Source organism: Dendrobates tinctorius, unplaced genomic scaffold, assembly GCF_039654945.1.
Source record: "Dendrobates tinctorius isolate UK_male_01 unplaced genomic scaffold, ASM3965494v1 ptg000309l, whole genome shotgun sequence".
Classification (NCBI taxonomy): Eukaryota; Metazoa; Chordata; class Amphibia; order Anura; family Dendrobatidae; genus Dendrobates; species Dendrobates tinctorius.
Window position 1 is genome coordinate 2,004,778 of NW_027361976.1, and position 19,088 is coordinate 2,023,865.

Consider the following 19,088-nt stretch of genomic DNA (forward strand, 5'->3'; position numbering starts at 1 on the left):
CTGTTTTGCGTTACGTAGCCGCAGGGCGCAATCCAGGAAGTCACTCTCTGATGACTCGCGCCAGTGACATTTGATAATGCGCAGGGTGACTCAGACTGGGGGGATCTGGAGGAGGCATCCTTGAGCTGTAGCTCGTTCTCCATTTTTAATGGGGTCTGACATCATTAAAAGTGCTCTACTTCCCGAGTATGATGGAGGAACAATAGCGGGTAGTCGCACAAATTTCAGAAGGAGCGACAGTAAGGTTGGCCAATTGAGCAGGGTGACTCGTGAGTCCACAGTCTCCAGAATTGAGAGTTGGTAGCGAGATATCTTCGTGAATATTCCCCTTGTTAATGGGGCCCTTTCCTTGTTATTTACTAGGAAAGGCTTGAGGAAGTTAGCGCAACACTCAAAAATAGGGAGTGTGAACTTTGCAAGACCCCGTCTGGGCCAAGAGTTCATGCTGAAGTTTGGCTTCAGGTATGGAGGCTGGACCTCGGACCTCTAGTCTTTAGTTAGCCGTATGTCGGGGCAGCACAGCACCTCCTGAATGGGCTTCAAGAGTTTCATAGAGTGGGAATGGAAAGTATTCAGACCCATTTACGTTTTTCACTGTTTCATTCCAGCCTTTTGGTAAATTCAAAAAAGATCTTTTTTCTCTCCTTCGTCTCATTGGGGGACACAGAGACTGTGGGTGTGTGCTACTGCCGTCTGGAGGCCGACACTAAGTATACAAAATACAAGTTAGCTCCTCCTCTGCCGCATACACCCTCGCCCCGACAGCGGGCGGAAACCAGTTTTTGCTTAGTGTCTGATGGAGGCACACGCAGTCTGGGTCTCTCCAGACTATTTTTTTTTTAAACATTTTCTTGCTATGAAGAGGAGACTGGGGCGACGGACCCTATTGAAAGGGTCCGATCTCCCCCCAAACATCAACGGGCGAGCATGCGCGAGTATTCCTCCGCGTATCCTTTCCCGCACCGAGGGACATCTCTGGGACTTTTCCCCAGATATCTATTTTTATTTTGAAGAAGATATGACAGGGGCAACGCATCCTATTGAAAGGATCCGATTTCCCCAAACCATCAACGGGCGACCACGTGCGAGTGTCCCTCCACGTTCCCTCTCCCGCGACGTGGGACAGTATGCCAGACTTAGCCCTGTCCACCCCTAGGTAGCAAAACCATGGGCTTGCACAGAGGCACAAGACTAGTCTATGCGGCCCCACGGCTACGCCAATCAGGTACTGCGTGGTGGCGGACGGTCCCTCTCCTCGCCCAGCCAAGGCGGACGGAGCTAGGGTGCCTGCACCGTCCAAAGATGTAGTTTACCTCAGGGTAAGCAGGGCTCCTGGGCAGCGGGAGGGGCTGCGTAGGCGCCAGTTCCAGGGCGAGGGGCTCAAATTTAGCCCCCGGCTTCGGCCTGGGCCGCGGGAAGGCCCGCCGCCCGGTGCGGCGGGCGGACAGGGCCGAAATTTAGCCCGCGGCTTGCGGCCTGGGCCGCGGGGAAGGCCCGCCCCCCGGTGCGGCGGTCGGGCAGGGCCGAAATTTAGCCCGCGGCTTGCGGCCTAGGCCACGGGGAAGGCCCGCCCCTCGGTGCGGCGGGGGGCAGGGCCGAGATTCGGGCCGCGGCGTTGGCCTAGGACGCAGGGGGAAGGTCCGCCCCCCAGCGTGACGTCTGGTCCGGCGCCTGCCCCCCAACGACGTCAGATCCAGCGCCGCCCCTGGATACTGGGCGGGCGCTGGATTAAATGGAGGCCCCGGCTTTAGAATGGGGTAGGCCGCGGTCAAGAAGCATCGCAGCCTACCCAGGGAATCAGCAGCTGGGAGCCTCCAGACAGCAGTCGAGCGCCAGCAGGAGCACGGGGAGGCAGCCGGAGCTCGGGTAAGTGCGATCCCGTCTTGGCCACACTAGGGCAGGTTGTCCTCCTTCTCCTCATACCCCTGGATGCCTTAAAAAAAAAAAAAAAAAGGGACATAACATATAGGAAAAGGTTTTTTTTTTTGTTTTTTTTTTTCCGCAGTATGTCTGGAAAAGGGAAGAAGCACACCTTCCTTTATACCGCATGCATTTCCTGTGGGGCTGTGTTCACGCGAGCGCAGACCATTAAGATATGTGAGGCCTGTAGTTCCGAACGCGCCCAGGAGCCCTCCCCGCCAACGGAGCCCAGGGGGTCGGAGCCCCCGGAATGGGCGTTGTCGCTATCGCGGTCTATGGCTTCACTTACGAAGGCGATCGAGACCCTTCAGGCCCCGGATAGGGGTAGAGACAACGGCTCTCCGGTTTGGGAAGGTTCATCCACCTCACTTGAGCCGCCGGCCTGCAGGGGCCGTACCCTCTCTAAAGAGACGTACAGGGAAAGAACCCATAGGGCGTCTCCGGGCCCCTCCGGTGCTTCGGCATCTGTGAGTGCGGCATCTCGCTCTCCATCACCATTGTCTGAGAGCGAGCAGAGTTCGGATGAGGATAGGCAGGAAGCCTTGGATCTGGATACTCCCGGGTGTCGGGAGACAGTGGACAGTCTCATTGAGGCCGTCAATCAGACTCTTGGTATTGAGGAGGACGTCTCCCTGGCCGCCGGGCATAAGGTATCTTTTAAAAAGGCCAGGCGCCCACATAGGGTGTTTAGCACCCATCCTGAATTCGAGGACACGGTACAGTGGCACAGGGAACGTCCAGACAAGCGTTTTTTCGGGGCAGAAAACGCTAGAGACAAGGTACCCGTTTGCACCAGAGTTCTGTAAAGAGTGGGCGGAATCTCCGATTGTGGATCCCCTGTGTCTCGCCTGGCTTCAAGATCATTGTTGTCGGTGCCTAGTGGGTCTTCCATTAAGGACCCCACGGATCGGCTCATAGAGGGTCTGGCCCGCTCGGTGTATGAGGCATCGGGGTCAGCCCTTTTGCCTTTCTTTCGCAGCTACATGTTTGGCCAAGGCCATGATGTCGTGGTCGGAGTCTTTGAACAAGGTCCTGCAGGACAGAGACTTGCCGGTAGAAGTGTCTGAGATAGCAAATCAGATCTCGATGGCAGGAAACTATCTAATTAATGCATCCTTGGACGCGGCTAATTGCGCGGCGCTAGCCGCAGCAAACGCTATCGCCATTAGGAGAGCCTTGTGGCTAAGGCTATGGCGGGCCGATTCGATTTCCAAAAAGTCGTTAACATCTCTGCCTTATCAGGGTAATCGGCTTTTTGGGGAGAAGCTAGACAAGCTTATTTCAGATGCCACGGGGGGAAAGAGTAGCTTTCTCCCACAGCAGAAGAGCAGACCGCCCTTTCGCCAACCACAGGCGCGCTTTCGGGCATTTCGCGCCCCAGGATGGGCGTCAGCGGCCGGTTCTACTGCCCCGGCTCGTCGCAACCAAGACAGAGAGCGCCAGGTCACGTATAGAGCCAACCCGCTGGGGAGGATGCGGGGCCGTCCACCCAGGTCAAGGGGAGCTAGGTCTCAGAGGCCCTCTACAAAATGACTTGAGGCATCAGGTACCCGAGGACACCAAAGTAGGCGGTCGTCTGCTCAGGTTCCGCCACGTCTGGGCCAAAGTGGCACACGACGCATGGGTGGCGGAATTGGTGTCATTCGGGTACAAAATAGAATTCATCGGACACCCTCCAAGGAGATTTTTTCAATCCCGTCTTCCCAAGTTGCAATCCCAGGCAGAGGCATTGCTAGGGGCCATCAGGATTCTTCTGCACAACAGGGTCATTATCCCGGTACCAGAGGGCGAAGAGGCCCAGGGATTTTATTCCAACCTGTTCGCAGTCCCCAAGAAGGACGGAACAGTAAGACCGGTTTTGGACCTAAAACTCCTAAACAGGTTCATCAAGGTCAGGCACTTTCGGATGGAATCCCTCCGGTCAGTGATATCGGCCATGGAGCAGGGAGAGTATTTGGCTTCAATCGATGTCCAGGATGCCTACCTGCACATCCCTATTTTTCCTCCGCATCAGAAGTTCCTTCGTTTTGCGATAAATGGGCGGCATTTCCAGTTTGTGGCTCTGCCGTTCGGGTTGGCCACGGCACCCAGGGTTTTCACGAAAGTGATGGCGGTCGTTATGGCCATTCTTCATTCTCGGGGCATAGTAGTGCTGCCATACTTGGACGACCTGTTAGTGAAAGGATCGTCTTTTCAGGCGTGCAAGGAGAATGTCGGCATTACGCTGGATACCCTATCCCGCCTGGGATGGTTAGTCAATGGGAAGAAGTCATGTCTTACCCCGGCTCACAGGATTCCATTCCTGGGGATGATTTTCGACACTTCCCAAGGGTTGGTAATTCTCCCTCGAGACAAGGCCCAGGCGCTCCGGCGAGGGGTTCGGAGTCTTCAGCGGCCAGGCCCTCACACGATTCGATTTGGGATGAGAGTGCTAGGAAGGATGGTAGCAGCAATAGAAGCAATCCCGTTTGCGCAGTTTCATCTTCGTCCCCTGCAGCATGCTCTTTTGGCAGCATGGGACAGGAGTCCTTTTTCCCTGGATCACCAGTGCAGGTTGTCTGTTCAGGTCCGGCGGGCACTGCAATGGTGGACGCGCGACTCCTCTCTCCTTCAGGGGAAACCCTTTCCTCCAGATCAGTGGTTGGTGGTCACAACCGACGCGAGTCTTCTCTGTTGGGGAGCAGTGTTTCGTCATCACACAGCTCAGGGGCAGTGGTCTCCCCAGGAGGCCCTTCTGCCGATCAACTTGTTGGAGATTCGAGCAGTGCGGTTGGCGTTGCAGCATTTTCAGCACTGGCTAGTGGGTCGCCCAGTCCGGGTCCAGTCAGACAACGCCACGGCAGTGGCGTATGTGAATCACCAGGGAGGCACACGCAGCAGGGCAGCCATGCGCGAGATAGAACACGTACTTCGTTGGGCCGAGAGGCACCACTCAGTAATTTCAGCGGTCCATATACCAGGCGTGGAAAATTGGGCAGCAGATTTCCTGAGTCGGCAGGGGGTCGCGGCCGGAGAATGGTCCCTGCACCCCGAGGTTTTCCGGCAGATTTGCCAGCGGTGGGGAACTCCGGACGTGGATCTGATGGCTTCCAGAGAGAACGCCAAGTTGGACAGGTTTGTCGCCCGGTCTCAGGACCCGCGAGCGATTGCAGCGGATGCATTGGTTCTTCCATGGAGCCAGTTTCGGCTCCCGTACCTTTTTCCCCCTCTGCCTCTTCTCCCGAGGGTAATCAGGAAGATCAAGAGGGAGAGGGTTCCGGCAATTCTGCTGGCCCCAGACTGGCCCCGTCGAGCCTGGTACGCGGATCTAGTACAGCTCCTCGCAGACGTGCCCTGGCGTCTACCGGAACGGCCAGACTTACTGTCCCAGGGGCCGATCTACCACCAGAACTTAGGGGCCCTGTGTTTGACGGCATGGCCGTTGAGTCCTGGGTCCTGACCCAGGCGGGGTTTGGGCGTGAGGTGGTAGCCACGATGATTAACGCCAGGAAGCCGGCCTCGGCGAGGATCTATCATGGTACTTGGAAGGTTTTCTTTCTCTGGTGTCGAGAGCACGGGGTTGCGCCCTTGTCCTTCTCGGTTCCCAGCATTCTGGCCTTTCTGCAGTCAGGCCTGGACGCAGGGTTGGCTCCGAGTTCCCTGAGGAGACAGATCTCGGCTTTGTCAGTTCTGTTCCAGCGAAAGATCGCTAACGTTATTCAGGTCAAAACTTTCATTCAGGGAGTCTCGCATCTAGTGCCCCCCTTTAGAGCTCCCTTAGACGCCTGGGACCTTAATCTGGTGCTGGGGGTCCTGCAGGAAGCTCCTTTTGAACCATTGCAGGAGGTCGGATTGCCATACCTTACCAGGAAGGTCGTGTTTTTGGTAGCGATAACCTCCATTAGGCGGGTCTCGGAGCTGGCAGCCCTATCTTGTAGAGCACCGTTTCTGACCTTTTTTAAGGATAAGGTAGTCTTGAGACCACCTCCGCCGTTCCTGCCGAAGGTGGTGTCCTCATTCCATATTAATGAGGACATCGTTTTGCCTTCATTTTGTCCAGCTCCAGTACACAGAGTTGAGAAGGCGCTCCACACGCTGGACCTGGTGAGAGCCCTCAGGAGGTATGTGTCGAGGACAGCACCTTTTCGCCAGACCGATTCTTTGTTTGTGATCCTTGAAGGGCGCAGGAAGAGACTCGCACACTCACGGTCGACCATAGCCAGATGGGTTCGCCTTACTATTCAAGAGGCTTACCGTATTAGAGGCACGCCGGTTCCACCGGGAGTAAGGGCGCACTCGACTCGGGCAGTGGGCGCCTCTTGGGCGCTTCGGCATCAGGCTTCGGCAGAACAGGTATGCAAGGCGGCAACGTGGTCAAGCCTGCACACGTTCTCTAAACATTACAACGTACATACTCAGGCTTCGTCGGATGCGAGCCTGGGTAGGAAAATTCTCCAGGCAGCGGTGGCACACCTTTAAACAGGTGGGCATGCGGTGTGGATTGGTGAGTTGCTCCCACCCAGGGACTGCTTTAGGACGTCCCACAGTCTCTGTGTCCCCCAATGAGACGAAGGAGAAACATGGATTTTTGTGAGTACTCACCGTAAAATCCTTTTCTCCGAGACGCTCATTGGGGGACACAGCACCCACCCTGTTAGCCAGTTGGCTCTTGTTTAGTTAATTCCTTATTTATTGTAGGGTGGTCCTTTTTCAGACATATTGTTTTCTGCGTTAAGGCTAATTGATTGCTATGTTCTCCTACTGCTTTTGCACTAAACTGGTTTCCGCCCGCTGACGGGGAGAGGGTGTATGCGGCGGAGGAGGAGCTAACTTGTTTTTTGTATACTTAGTGTCGGCCTCCAGACGGCAGTAGCACACACCCACAGTCTCTGTGTCCCCCAATGAGCGTCTCGGAGAAAAGGATTTTACGGTGAGTACTCACAAAAATCCATGTTTCTCATTAATGTACTCTCTGCACCCCATTTTGACTGGAAAAAAAAACAGAAATGTAGAAATTTTTGCAAATTTATTAAAAAAGAAAAACTGAAATATCACAGTCATAAGTATTCAGTCTCTTTGCTCAGTATTGAGTAGAAGCACCCGTTTAAGCTAATACAGCCATGAGTCGTCTTGGGAATGATGCAACAAGTTTTTCACACATGGATTTGGAGATCCTCTGCCACTCTTCCTTGCAGTTCCTCTCCAGTTCCATCAGGTTGGATGGTGAACATTGTTGGACAGCTGTTTTCAATTCTCTCCAGAGATGCTCAATTGGGTTTATGCCAGGGCTCTGGCTGGGCCAGTTAAGAATGGCCACAGAGCTGTTCTGAAGCCACTCCTTTGTTATTTTAGCTGTGTGCTTAGGGTCATTGTCTTGTTGGAAGGTGAACCTTCGGCCAAGTCTGAGGTCCAGAGCACTCTGGAAGAGGTTTTTATCCAGGATCTCTCTCTACTTGGCCGCATTCATGTTTCCTTCAATTGCAACCAGTCGTCCTGTCCCTGCAGCTGAAAAACACCCCCATAGCATGATGCTGCCACCACCATGTTTCACTGTTGGGATTGTATTGGGCAAGTGATGAGCAGTGCCTGGTTTCCTCCACACATACCACTTAGAACTTTTTGGTGATAATTCTATCTTCGTCTCATCAGACCAGAGAATCTTATTTCTCTTAGTCTGGGAGTCCTTCATGTGTTTTTTTTAGCAAACTCTATGCAGTCTTTCATATGTCTCGCACTGAGGAGAGGCTTCCGTCGGGCCACTCTGCCATAAAGGCCCAACTGGTGGTGGGCTGCAGTGATATTTGACTTTGTGGAGCTTTCACCTATCCCCCTACTGCATCTGTGGAGCTCAGCCACAGTGATCTTGGGGTTCTTCATCTCTCTCACCAAGGCTCTTCTCCCACAATTACTCAGTTTGGCTGGACGGCCAGGTCTAGGAAGACTTCTGGTGGTCCCAAACTTCTTCCACTTAAGGATTATGGAGGCCGCTGTGCTCTTAGGAACCTAGAGTACTACAGAAATTCTTTTGTAACCTTGGCCAGATGTGTGCCTTGCCACAATTCTGTCTCTGAACTCCTTGGTTAGTTCCTTTGACCTCATGATTCTCATTTGGTCTGACATGCACTGTGAGCTGCAAGGTCTTAGGGTGGTTTCACATTAGCGTTTCAGGGCTCAGCGACGGCCGCCGCTAAGCACCGCGCCTCCTCCGGTAGCTCCGCCTATGGGCGCATGACGCTGCATGTGTCCTGCGTCCCCTGTCTTTATCACTGGGGACGCAGGCCGTGCGCAGTATGCGTTTGGCGGCGCATGCGTCCCTTTGACGGTGCGCCGAGCGCAACCAAATTGCAACATTTTGCTTTTGGCGCTGTCGGCGCACCGTCAAAAGGACGCATGTTCGCGGCGAACATGACTCTGAATACGAGTCTGACATGTCAGTACCCCAAAATCCCCCAAATGACCAAGAGTCGCTTGATTGTCTTATAGAATCAGTCAACAGGATTTTGAAGTTGGATGAGGAGAATATTCCCGCTCCGGAAGACGTATATTTTAAAAAGACTAAACGTGTGCGCAGGGTATTTGCCAGCCACCCAGAGTTTAAAGGCACTGTCCAGAGACATAGAGACCGGCCACATAATCGTTTCTAAGGTCAAAAGCCTATTGAGACTAAATACCATTTTGCTCCAGAACTGATGAAGGATTGGTTAGAGTCCCCTTCTGTGGATCCTCCTTCTGTCTTCCTTCCAAAACGCTCCTATCCGTTTCTGAAGGTTCTTCAGTCAGAAACCCCTCTGATCGTCAGATTGACTACCTTGCTCGCTCAGTTTTTGAAGCTTCAGGAGCAGCAGTCTTTCCATCTTTCTCGGCGACTTGGGTGGCTAAGGCTATGGCCACTTGGGCAGAGGTGTTAGTTACTGCCATCCAGGATAGCAATCTTCCTCCGGAAGCAGCCAGCGTCGCCAGTCAGGTCACGCAGGAAACTTTGTAGTAGATGCGTCTTTAGATGCTGCCAATTGCGCCGCACAAGCAAATGCAGTCTTCATTAGAAGGGCCCTATGGCTCCGCGATTGTCGGGTGGATTCAACTTCCAAAAGATCGTTGATTTCTCTGCCGTCCGTATCAAACCGGTCGTCTATGTGGAGAGAGACTGGATCAAATCATTTCTGACACTACCGGGGGGGGGGAGAGTAAATTTCTTCCCCAACAAAGGCCCGTCCGGCCATTTTGGAATCAACAGCCGACTCGTTTTCGGCCTTTTCGCATCAATTCCAGTTGGTCCTCCACAACCTTATCTTCTGGATCAGGTTGGTCCCCGCGTGAAGACAGAGGTTCCCAGGTCTCATAGGAGAACCCGTTCTCCCTAGACCGTCGGTTCCTTCTGTCCTTGCGGGTCAGACAAACCCTCAGGTGGTGGACACTGAAATCCTTCCTGAATCAAGGGAAGTCCTTTCTCCCAGTACGATGGTTGGTGGTGACCACCGACGCACGTCTTCTTGGCTGGGGTGCAGTTTTTCGTCACCACACGGCACAGGGTCGTTGGTCCATTCGAGAGTCATGTCTCCCCATCGACATCTTGGAGATACGAGCGATCAGACTAGCCCTTCTCGGTTTCCACCATCTCCTCGCAGGTCACCCCATCAGGATCCAATCCGACAACGCCATGGCTGTGGCGTATATCAACCGTCAGGGGGGTACCCGGAGCAGGATGGCCATGCACGAAGTGAGTCACATTCTCCGTTGGGCCGAGACCAACCATTCGCCTATCTCGGTGATCCACATCCCGGGGGTAGAGAATTGGGCAGCGGATTTTCTCAGTCGCCAGGGCCTCGCCTCAGGAGAGTGGTCTCTTCATTTGGAAGTTTTTCAGCAGATCTGCCATCGCTGGGGAACTCCGGATGTGGATCTCATGGCGTCAAGACTAAACAACAAAGTTCCTCGATTCATTGCCCGATCACGCGATCCATGCGCCATCAGAGCATACGCCCTAGTTCTGCCGTGGCACTGGTTTCGACTACTGTACATTTTTCCCCCTCTTCCCTTGCTTCCAAGGGTCATCAAGAAAATCAGAGCAGAGGGGGTACCAGTGATCCTAGTCACGCCGGATTGGCCGCGCCGGGCATGGTACGCAGAACTAGTCCAACTTGTCGCTGACATTCCCTGGCGACTTCCAGATCGCATGGATCTACTCTCACAGGGCCCTATTTACCACCAGAACTCCGGGGCCCTGTCTTTGACGGCTTGGACGTTGAATCCTAGATTTTAGCACAAGCCGGTTTCTCTCACGTGTTGATCTCCACCATTATTAGTGCTAGGAAGCCCGTGTCCATGCGCATTTATCACCGCACCTGGAAGATATCTTTCTCATGGTGCAAGGACCATGGTCGTTCCCCTCTGGTGTTCTCCATCCCTTCCATATTGGAATTCTTACAATCCGGATTAGTCAGGTCTCGCGCTTAGCTCGCTCAAAGGTCAAATTTCAGCTTTGTCAGTTCTTTTCCAACGCAAAATTGCCACCAAATTGCAGGTGAAGACGTTCATTCAGGGAGTTTCCCACGTGGCTCCTCCCTATAAAAGGCTATTGGAATCATGGGACCTTAATTTGGTCCTTGGAGCCTTACAGGAAGCCCCTTTCGAACCACTGCAGGACGTACCCCTAACCTTTCTTTCTTGGAAGGGGGTTTTCCTAGTGGCAATTACTTCAATCAGACGAGTTTTGGAATTGGCGGCCCTGTCCTGCCGTCCTCCGTTCCTGAATTTTCATCAAGACAAGGCAGTTTTGAGGACGTCCCCGTCTTTTCTGCCTAAGGACGTGTCTTCCTTTCATCTCAATGAGGAGATTGTTTTGCCTTCCTTCTGTCCGGCACTAGTCCAGCGTATTGATAAGGCCCTCCATACCCTGGATGTGGTTAGGGCTCTTAGACGGTACATCTCGTGGACGGCTTTCTTCCGCAGGTCAGATGCCGTGTTCGTGCTTCCAGAGGGGCATAGGAAGGGTCTAGCCTCCTCAAAAGCCACACTAGCCAAGTGGATTCGCTTGACTGTTCAGGAATCCTACCGTGTCAGGGGCACACCTATCCCAGCAGGGATTAAGGCGCATTCTACCCGATCAGTGGGCGCCTCTTGTGCCATTCGGCACCAGCAGAACAGGTCTGCAAGGCTGCGACTTGGTCCAGCTTGCATACTTTTACAAAACATTACCAACTTCACTCTCAGGCCTCTGCGGATGCAGCTCTTGGCAGGCGCATCCTGCAGTCGGCAGTACCACAGCGTTAAGTCAGTGGTACATGGGGTATTAGCAGTTGTATTGCTCCCCACCCAGGGACTGCTTTAGGACGTCCCATTGTCCTGTGTCCCCCAATGAGGCGTAGGAGAAATAGGGATTTTTGTGTGTACTCACCATAAAACCCTTTTCTCCAAGCCAATCATTGGTGGACACAGCACCCACCATGTTAGCCTGTGGCTTCTTGTCTCGTTCTTAGGTTTTGACATAGTTTATTGTTCTTTCTTTACTACTCCTACTGCTTTTTCACCGCACTGGGGAAATCTCAGCCAGCAAGAGGTTGTATACTGCAGAGGAGGAGTTAACTTTTTTCTGTGTTCACTTAGTGACCTCCTAGTGGCAAGCAGCATAACACCCCATGGTCCTGTGTCCCCCAATGATTGGCCCGGAGAAAAGGATTTTACGGTGAGTACACACAAAAATCCCTATTTTCATGGTGTATATAGCTATTAAATAGTGTCCTCTCATGCTCTGTAGGTGGTGGAGTGGCGCTGCACTTTTAATTTGTAGGTTTCCTGTCCTTGAAGGGCAGATCCCCTCTCTCAGGTGGTGCTCTCATGGGCTCAAGAAATTCACATTACCACTAAGTAATTTAGTGTTTTCCTCATTTTCCAGTGCATTTCATGGTAAAATGAATGGTTTTGTCAACAATTGCAGCTCTTCCCGCTATGTTGTCAGCAAAAATACTAAAAAAAAAAAAAAAATGTAAATCTGCCTATTTGGGGAGGTGGTAATGTGTATTGTTTTTTTTTTTAATTCTTGATTTTCTTGTATTATTATTTCAAAGTGGATAAATATAACAAACTCTTATTTTACTATGGAAATTGCTCAAATGGAACAGTGTGAAAAATACAGAAGCGTCTTGTTAGGACTCCTTACCAATCTGAAAGTATGTGTGCCGCCTGACTGACAGTAAAAGGGGGGAAATATTGTTGTGAACTAAATGGGTGAAAAGAAGAGTTGTTGCTGATGTAATAACCCTCATGCCTTATTACACCTGTTCACAATTTAGTGTCTTCAGTTGTGGTGAAGATGTTATGTAGACAGAGGCAGAAGTGGTAGGACTAAAGCAGATGGTGAGCTTTTATTTTTAGGAGATGTGTGTCTCACTCTTTGCTTTTATCAAGCCTTAAAGGGAATCTGGCAGCAGGTTGGTTTTGCTATATAATCTGACAGCAGCATGATGTAGAGACAGAGACCCTGATTCCAGCTATGTATCACTTTGCTTACTGGTGCAGCACTTGTGATAGAATCACAGTTTTCTCTGGTGTAGATCTAGCAGAGCTCAGAGTGCTCCTCCACCCACCACTAATTGGCAGCTTTCTATGTATATTGACAGCTGCTAATCAGTGGTGAGGTGCTGGTTGGACTAGGAGGCATGACATACCTAGTCATGCAGTGATAATCTCTTGCTTTTAAAACTCTATTTTTATTGAAACAGCAAAACAAAGCTCAATAAGTGACACATCATTGGAATCATGTTCTCTGCCTCTACATCAGGATGCTCTCAGATTACATAACAAACCTACTGACCAATTTCCCTTTAACCCCTTAATGTGTATGGACGTGCACAGTCCGTCATGGCCGGAGGTAACTTTCAGCACTGCACAGCACTTTCTGCGTGTAAACACGAAGTTTCAGTTCAGTGCCGACAGCTGTCTATGACAGCTGAGAAGCACAGGAAGGGGGGCAGGCACCCTTGCACTCCGTCCCTGCACCCACAGCGCTGTGATTGGTCGGTCAATCTGACAGACCAAACACAGCAGTGATCAGCAGGAGAAGCTGAAATTTGAGCTTCTCCTTGCCTGATCAGTGTAGGAGCCCAGCGCTGCAGTGGCTGAGCGTCCTGCACTGACAGCTAGGAGCAGAGCCCCCACCGCCCCTGGCTGTTAACCCCCTCACTGCTGCGATCGAGCGTGATTGCAGTGTTCAGAGGGTAGGGGCTCCCTCTGCCTCAGGTTGGCGTCCCTGCGATGTAATCGCGGGGCCCGACCTGTGCCATGATGACCCGGAGGTGTCATGATAACCTCCGGGTCATTTACCTACGGAGAGCTGGTGAGATCATGCTCACAGCATGGTGTCAGCAGCTCTCAGCATTGGTATAATGCATTACAATGCTGGAGCATTGTAATGTATTATACCTAAAGTGAAAGTGAAAGTCCCATAAAGGGACAAGGTAAAAAAAAAAAAAAAAATGTAAAAAAATTCCCTAAAAATTACACATTTTTATGTAAAAAAAATTAAAATAAACAAAAAAATACACATGTTTGGTATCGCCACGTCCGTAAAAATCCTATCTATAAAAGTATCACCCCAGTTAACCCGTTCAGTGAACGCCGTAAAAAAAAAAAACACAAAAAAGTAGCAAATAATGCTTTTTCCAAGCAGTATCATCATACTGCTTGGAAAAAGTGCAATAACACGCAATCAAAAAGACGAATATAAATAGACGTGGTATCGCTGAAAACGTCATCTTGTCCTGCAAAAAACGAGCCGCTATACAGTTCCATCAGCAAAAAAATAAAGTTATAACTCGCAGAATAAAGTGATGCAAAAATATTTTTTCTATAAAAATTTTTGTGTAAAAAAAACACCAAAGCATAAAAAAACGATATAAATGTGGTATCGCTGTAATCGTAGTGACCAAGAATAAAGCTGCCATACTAATTTTACCACATGCGGAACGGAGGGGGGAAAAAAAAAAGCATTCCTAAATTGCTGGGTTTTGTTCATTCAAAAAATGAACAGATAAATCAGAATAGAAAGCGATCAAAAAACGTTATGTGCCCGAAAATGGTACCAATAAAAACGTCAGCTCTTCCCGCAAAAATCAAGCCCGCACATGACTGTCGGCCGAAATATGGAAAAATTATAGCTCATTGAAGATCATTTTTGTGGAAAAAATAGGATTTTTTTAATTTTACGGCTCTACGTTATAACCTTCTGTGTAGGCCTTGGGGGTTCAAAGTGCTCAACACACATTTAGATAAGTTCCTTGGGGGGTCTAGTTTCCAAAATGGGGTCACTTGTGGGGGTTTCCGATGTTTAGGTACATCAGGGGCTCTCCAAACGCGACATGGCGTCCGCTCTCGATTCCAGCCAATTTGACATTCAAAATCTCAAATGATGCTCCTTCCCTTCTGAGCACTGCCGTGCGCCTAAAGAGTGGTCTTCCTCCACATGTGGGGTAGCTGTGTACTCAGGAGAAATTGCACAACAAAAATTGTGGTTCATTTTCTCCTGATACCCTTGACAAAATAAAAAAAATTGTGTCCAAATAAAAATTTTGGGGAAAAAAAGTTAAATGTTCATTTTTTACTTCCACATTGCTTCAATTCTTTTGAAGTACCTAAACGGTTAATAAACTTCTTGAATGTGATTTTGAACACCTTGAGGGGTGCAGTTTTTAGAATGGTGTCTCTTTTGGGTATTTTCTGTTATATTGACTCCCCAAACTCACTTCAAATGTGAGGTGGTCCCTAAAAAAAATGGTTTTGTAAATTTTGTTGGAAAAATGAGAAATCGCTGGTCAACTTCTAACCCTTATAACTTCCAAAGAAAAAAAAATTTTGGTTCCAAAATTGTGCTGATGTAAAGTAGACATGTGGGAAATGTTATTTATTAACTATTTTTTGTGACATATCTCTCTGATTTAAGGGCATAAAAATTAAAAGTTTGAAAATTGCAAAATTTTAAAAATTTTCGCCATATTTCCATTTTTTTTCATAATTAAACGCAAGTCATATCGAAGAAATTTCTCCTTCGTCTCATAAGTTAGCTCCTCTTCCGCCGCATACACCCTCGCCCCGATTGCGGGCGGAAACCAGTTTTTTTGCTTAGTGTCCTATGGAGGCACACGCAGTCTGGATCTCTCCAGACAATTTATTTTTTTTTTTTTTGTGGTTTTCTTGCTATGAAGAGGAGACAGGGGCGACGGATCCTATTGAAAGGGTCCGATCTCCCCAAACCATCAACAGGCGAGCACGCGTTGAGTATCGCCTCCGCGTATCTTTTCCCGGCTCGAGGGACATATCTGGGACTTTTCCCCAGACTTCTATTTTTCTTTTTTATTTTATGGAAATGAGACAGGGGAAACGCATCCTATTGAAAGGATTCGATTTCCCCAAGCCATCAACGGGCGAGCACGTGCGAGTATCCCTCCACGTATCCTTTCCCGCGACGTGGGACATTATGCCAGACTTAGCCCTGTCCACCCCTAGGTATTGAAACCATGGGCTTGCACAGAGGCACAAGACTAGTCTGTGCGGCCCCCACTGCTCCACCAACGCAAGACGACGGTGCTGCATGGCGGCGGACGGTCCCTCTCCTCGCCCCTGCAGGGCAGACAGAGCTGGGGTGCCTGCACTGTCCTAAAATCAAATACCCCAGGTGTTGCTACCGAGTGATGGGTAGACAAGGTGATGCAGGTATGGAGCTGGGGAGGGCTCTGGGCAGTGTTTTTGTAGGATGGACCCCCCTGTGGAGTCCAATAATAATCAGGGCAGCTCGGACATAGTGGGCCAGGTTGCGATCTGCAGCACCGTTCCCCACCCTCCCCCTGTCTCCCTTCCTCCTCTCTCTCCGTCCTCTCTTCCTCCTGTTCTCCTCTCCTCCTCGTCTCCCCACCTCCCTCCGGGTACCTGCGCACGGCGGGGTCTGGGAGGCTCTCCCGCGGACCTGCGCTGCCAGCGGATGGAGGAGAGCAGCTTGGGGGATCCGGATTGCCGGGCTAGTGGGGGCGCCTGCGCTCGAGCGGGCGGACGGGTCTAATTTAGCCCGCAGCTTCGGCCTAGGCCGCGGGTGGAGGGTCCCGGCCCCCGGCGCGACGTCATATCCGGCGCCGCCTCCCCGTGACTAGGGCGGGCGCTGGATAAAATTGAGGCCCCGGCTTCAGAGCAGGGTAGGCCGCGATCAGAAGAGACACTCGCAGCCTACCCAGAGGTGAAGGAGCGCATCGGAGGCAGACCCAGGAGCGCGGGGGGGACACACAGGAGCAGGGTAAGTGCGACCCCGTCCCGGAGCTACGCTACGTGCATTTAAGGGTACTCTCCTCCTCCTCCTTTCCCCTCGAACTTTAAGAGTGGGCCTAAGCAGCATTATGTCTGGGAAAGGAAAAACGCACACGTTCCTTTATGCCGCATGCGTTTCCTGTGGGGTTATGTTCCCACGAACGCAGACTATTAAATTATGTGAAGCCTGTGACTCCGAACGCGCCCAGGAGCCCTCCCCTGCGACGGAGCCCAGGGGTCTGGATCCCCCGGAATGGGCGTTATCACTTTCTCGGTCCATGGTTTCGCTTACAAAGGCGATTGAGACCCTTCAGGCCCCGGATAGGGGTAGAGACGACAGCTCGCCTGTTGGGGAGGGTTCATCCACCTCACAAGAGCCTCCGGCCTGCAGGGGCCGCACTCTCTCTAGGCAGACGCATAGGAAGAGAACCCACACTGCGTCTCCAGGCCCCTCCGGTGCTTCGGCATCCGTGAGTGCGGCGTCTCGCTCACCATCACCATTTTCCGGGAGCGAGCAGAGTTCAGGTTATGACGGGGAGGAATCCTTGGACCTGGATACCCCGGGGTGTCGGGAGACGGTAGACAGTCTCATTGAAGCGGTCAATCAGACTTTGGGTATTGAGGAGGACGTCTCTTTAACAGCAGGTCATAAGGTATCCTTTAAGAAGGCCAGGAGACCGCATAGAGTATTTAGCACTCATCCAGAGTTCGAGGACATAGTCCAGCGACACAGGGAACGTCCAGACAAGCGTTTTTCGGGCCAGAAAACGCTAAAAACGAGAAATCCGTTTGCGCCAGAGCTCTGTAAGAGATGGGCGGAATCTCCGGTTGTGGATCCCCCAGTGTCACGCCTGGCCTCGAGATCTTTGTTGTTGGTGCCTAGTGGTTCTTCTATTAAAGACCCCATGGATCGGCTCATAGAAAGTTTAGCCCGCTCGGTGTATGAGGCATTTGGATCAGCACTCTCTCCTTCATTTGCGGCAACATGGGTAGCCAAGGCCATGATGTCATGGTCAGATTCTTTAAATAAGGTCCTACAGGATAGAGACCTGCCGACGGAAGTGTCTGAGATAGCAGGTCAGATCGCGATGGCAGGTGACTATTTAATCAATGCGTCCTTGGATGCGGCGAATTGCGCAGCACTAGCGGCGGTGAATGCAATCACCATTAGGAGAGCCTTGTGGTTAAGGCTATGGCGGGCTGATTCGATCTCCAAGAAATCCTTGACTTCCCTGCCTTATCAGGGTAGCCGCCTATTTGGGGAAAAATTAGACAAGCTCATCTCAGATGCAACCGGGGGAAAAAGCAGCTTTCTCCCACAACAGAAGATTAAACTGCCATTTCGTCAGCCTCAGGTGCGCTTTCGGGCATTTCGCAGCCCCGGGTGGATGGCAGCAGCCAGTTCTTCCGCCCCAGCCCGCTACAACCAGGACAAGGAGCGTCAGGTCACGTATAGAGCCAACCCGCTGGGCAGGATGCGAGGCCGCCCGCCCAGGTCAAAGGGAGCCAGATCCCAGAGGCCCTCAGCGAAATGACTCGGGGGCATCCGGTACCCGAAGATGGCAGTGGGCGGACGTCTACTCAGGTTCTGCCATGTTTGGGTCACGGTGGCACGCGACGCATGGGTGGCGGAACTAGTGTCGTCGGGGTACAAAATAGAATTTGTCAGAGATCCTCCAAGACTATTTTTTCTTTCCCGGCTGCCCAAAGCAGAATCCCGGGCAGAGGCATTGCTAGGGGCTATCGGGGTGCTGCAGCGCAACGGGGTCGTTGTTCCTGTACCAGAGTGCAGAAAGATTCAAGGTTTTTATTCCAACCTGTTCGCAGTGCCCAAGAAGGATGGGACAGTAAGGCCGGTTCTGGACGTAAAACTCCTGAACAGGTTCATGAGAATCAGGCACTTTCAAATGGAATCTCTCCGTTCAGTCGTATCGTCCATGGAGCAGGGAGAATACTTGGCCTCGATCAATGTCCAGGATGCTTACCTGCACGTCCCTATTTTTCCCCCGCATCAAAGATTCCTACGTTTTGCAATCGATGGTCGGCATTTCCAATTTGTGGCTCTGCCTTTCGGGTTGGCCACCGCCCCCAGAGTGTTCACGAAGGTAATGGCGGTCGTCATGGCCATTCTACATTCTCGGGGCATAGTGGTTTTACCGTACTTAGGCGACCTCTTAGTGAAGGGTCCATCCTTTCGGGCATGCAAGGAAAATGTCAGCATCACGCTGGATACCCTGTCTCGCCTAGGATGGCTGGTCAACGGGAAAAAGTCGTCCCTTGTCCCAGCTCACAGGATCTCATTCCTAGGGATGATTTTCGACACCTCCCGAGGGTTGGTAATTCTCCCTCGGGACAAGGCTCGAGCGCTCCATCAGGGAGTTCGGAATCTTCCACGACCAGGCCCTCACACCATTCGATTCGGGATGAGGGTTCTAGGGAGGATGGTGGTGGCAATGGAAGCGATTCCGTTTGCCCAATTTCATCTTCGTCCCCTGCAGCACGCTCTCTTGACATCTTGGGACAAGAGTCCATTCACGCTCGATCATCAGTGCAGGTTGTCCTCTCGAGTCAGACGGTCTCTTCAGTGGTGGACATGCGACTCCTCTCTTCTTCAGGGGAAGCCCTTTCCCCCAGATCAGTGGTTGGTGATCACAACCGATGCGAGTCTTCTCGGTTGGGGAGCAGTTTTCCGTCATCACACGGCTCAGGGGCAATGGTCGCATCAGGAGAGGCGCCTCCCGATCAACTTGTTGGAGATTCGAGCGGTACGGTTGGCACTGCAGCATTTCCAGCACTTTCTAGCAGGGCGTCCGTTCCGGATTCAATCAACCAATGCCATAGCGGTGGCGTACGTGAATCACCGGGCAACCATGCGCGAGATAGAGCATGTACTACGCTGGGCC

At 51.6% G+C, this 19,088-nt stretch overlaps 1 protein-coding gene across 1 annotated transcript in view; it reads left to right on the top strand.

Annotated features, from left to right (window-relative positions):
• NKAP (NFKB activating protein) overlaps nt 1–19,088 on the top strand; it is a 53,664-nt gene that overhangs the window by 21,141 nt on the left and 13,435 nt on the right. The window lies entirely within an intron of this gene.